The sequence below is a fragment of the Euphorbia lathyris genome, chromosome 1, assembly GCF_963576675.1.
Source record: "Euphorbia lathyris chromosome 1, ddEupLath1.1, whole genome shotgun sequence".
In the NCBI taxonomy this organism is placed as follows: domain Eukaryota; kingdom Viridiplantae; phylum Streptophyta; class Magnoliopsida; order Malpighiales; family Euphorbiaceae; genus Euphorbia; species Euphorbia lathyris.
The window spans coordinates 63,522,531-63,525,785 of record NC_088910.1 but is presented as its reverse complement, the minus strand read 5'-3'; the positions used below and the strand labels follow the sequence as shown (position 1 = coordinate 63,525,785).

The following is a 3,255-nucleotide window of genomic DNA, read 5'->3' as shown; positions in this document are numbered from 1 at the left end:
ACTCGTCTTCTTCCTGCATCTTCTTTTTTCTCACAAAAGGTTTGCCGCAACACCTCTCACCTAGCCGACCGCCGTTCGCAACCTCCATTCTGTTCCGTTTACTAACCTTCCGCTCTGCTCTGTCTTATTTCCGTCTCGTCTTGGCCCGCCGTTCGCTGATGCTTGAGTTCCGATTCGAGTCCGCCGTTTGTCCGAGCTGCTTCCGCCGTGCGCCGTCCGCACTTATCTGTCCGTTCGTCTGTTCTGGCATCGTCTGCTCTGCCTCGCCGGTCGTCATGGTATTTTGCCGCCTGTTACTCGTTTTGGCCTACCGCCTGCCGTCCTCATAGCTGCTCCGGTCGGGATTGAGGTAAGACCTTTTTATTTCTGTATAGTCTTTTACGTTTTCCTTTTGGATATGAGGAATGAAATCTGAAGTGCTGAGACCAGTGATTATTTCCTTGCTCTTGTTTTTTTTGCCGTTTAGATCTGCAATCTCAGACGAACAACGGTGATGATTCGGATCCAGTGAGTTGGACAAAGGAAGTAAAGAGCTCTGTTTGATACTTGGTTTGATGTTTTGATTAGATTTGATTTTTTTAGTTTTTCTTGTTTTGTTAATGTTTTATTTCTTTTGAATTTGTAACATCAAAACAGATTAATAAAAACGTGAGTGGCCGAGTAAGGTTCCGAGTGAGATTTGAATGAAATCAAATTGAATCTGTTTTAAGGGTAAATAAAATAATAATTTACAAAATGAACTGATTTCAAATTTTAATTAGTCTTCTGCAAAATGTAAACTCACATGATTTATTTAGAAGATTAGAACTAATAAATGATTAGAATAAATGGTTAGCACATATAATAAAATAGATGGTTAGTGCAAATGGAAAATGTACATAATAATAATAATTATAACAGTGTTAGTAAGATAACATTAGCATAGTAGAGATTAGTAAAGAATTTCGTAAATGTTAGTGGTTAGTGAATGATGAATATAAACAGTTATATACAAATAAAGATATAAAGTTAGCATGATGAGTAAATGTTAGTAGCAAAAATTCAAAATGTATTAGACAATAACATGTATTTAAAGTAGCTGAAAACTAACAGATTTTTATTCAAAGTTTACAAAATCAGTTCATTTTAAAAGCAAGATGGATGCTTTTAATCACTGTTTTTATAAACTAAGAATAAAAACCTTTAGCTCAAAGCTTTGGAGATCAAATGGAGGAAGAATTGATTTATATTGAACTTTGATGAATACAAGATTTCACTCTTTTGATATTTTCAAATTTGAAACTATTACAAGAATTTCTTCATGCCTAAAAACAACTCTAAAGAATGCTCTCTCTAAACTTGGGCTTTCCTGAAACTCTCTTCTTTCAAAATCAGGCCCCTCCCCCTCCACCTTTAAAATGAGCAAAAGCAGCTCTTTTTATAGCTGGAATTCAGCATGGGTCTATTTTCAAAGTGACCCATTTTCAATGATATCTTTGTCTTTTCTGCTTTGATATTAGAGCATATTGCTTCCCCACGAGAGTTTTTGTCTTTGCTGTCTTGAGAGTTGGTTTCTTTATTGAATGGAGAACCTCCAATTTTGGATGTATCTGGTAGTTGAAATTTGAATTCTTGCTTTGAGATTATCTTTGAGGATTCTTTGGAGGCTTGATTTGAGCTGTTGAGGGATGGATTAAATCTCATGTTCATCTACAAAGACAAATAATGTACATTGATTAGTAAATGCAAACCTTATTTCTTAATAAAAGCATCCTATTTTATTTTTGTTTTATTATTTTTTATAATAGAATTTATTTTTAAGTATTAATCCATTCATGATTAATTAGTTCTAAGAATAAATTGTGTTCTAAATGTGATTTTATGTAAAAGAATTATCTTTAATAAATAACCTCTTAACAAATCTCATATCTAAAACTATATCCATTCCTTGAAATAATTATAAGTTGAATGAGTTAACTTCAAAATGTTAACTTAACTATTTAAACAAAAATTGAGTTTAACTATCAATTTGAAATACAACAATTTCAAAATTATATTTAGAAAATAATACATTACATCTCACATATAGTTTATAGCAAAAAAAGAAAGATACGTTTATTCTAATAAATTATACCTTGAATGTGATTTGATAATTATATTGAGACATAACAAATTGGTATACAAAAGCTCCATTTTTTCGGATAAATCATACGTGAGAATGATATGGTGTATTTCTGATATAATTTATAAATTTGTCGAAATTTCAAATATTGTCAGTTAAAGTATAAAAATGTCCCGGACAAAAATGGATATCTACAAGGAGTTTTAATTAGATTAATATTCTCCTATTATTATCCAATTAGGTTATTTATTATTATCCTAAATATATTAGATATATAGTGAGATAATAATTAGGAATCCTTTTCCGAATTGGATTCCTATTAAGTAACCTATTCCTATCTAACTAGGGTTTAGGTACAAGCTAATATATATACCCCTCCCTATAGTGAATTTCGACCAAGCCCTAAGCCTCCCCACTTGTGATTTTTGAAATTGCTTAGAGAGAGAGAGAAAAGAATTCTATTCCCCAAGTTCGTGGACAGGAATTCATACGGCATTCCATCGATTGATTAATCTTATTCATCCCTCTTTCTCCTTGATCTTATGTTGGTTAATTAGAGGCAATCTATTTTGGTTTTATCTCATAAGGGTTAATTTTATCTTAACCTTACCGTATTAAACTTTGTGGTTGGAATCTCGGAGAAGAATTGTGGGCGCTTCTTTAACAACGGTAGAGATTTCATCGAAAGGTATTCCTTCTTATCCCTCTTTATATGAAATAACGATTAACGGATTCTATGGTTAAAAGGAAATAGGCTAAAATTTTTATATTTCCGCTGCTTTACCTTAGCCCTAATTTCCTACAGTGGTATCAGAGCCATCGTTAAATCCGTTATTGCATATATGAAAATATAGAAGTTTTCAATAGGATTGAATAAATATTTATGGTTAGGATTAATTGACAAATAGTATTGATTAATTAATTCTAAAGATAAATAAAGTTTTGATTAATTGTTAATTAAAACTGATTATGCTTATGTTCCTAATTATTTCGGTTGATAATCATTATAACAAAATCTATTAGTTTTATAGTTAGGTTGATAAAATTAGTTTTATTAATTCTAAATGATAAAACGGAAATCTATTGTAGATTATCCTATTTCTGAAAACCGTTTTAAAATTGTTTTAGAACTGATATATATATAAATATATATA

The 3,255-nt window shown here is 31.0% G+C and overlaps 1 long non-coding RNA gene across 1 annotated transcript; it reads left to right on the top strand.

Annotated features, from left to right (window-relative positions):
- On the top strand, positions 1–1,764 carry LOC136235514 (uncharacterized). The gene is made up of 2 exons (XR_010691816.1): positions 1–349; positions 467–1,764. It is a non-coding gene; the product is annotated as an uncharacterized lncRNA (long non-coding RNA).
- Positions 1,765–3,255: the final 1,491 nt, after the last annotated feature.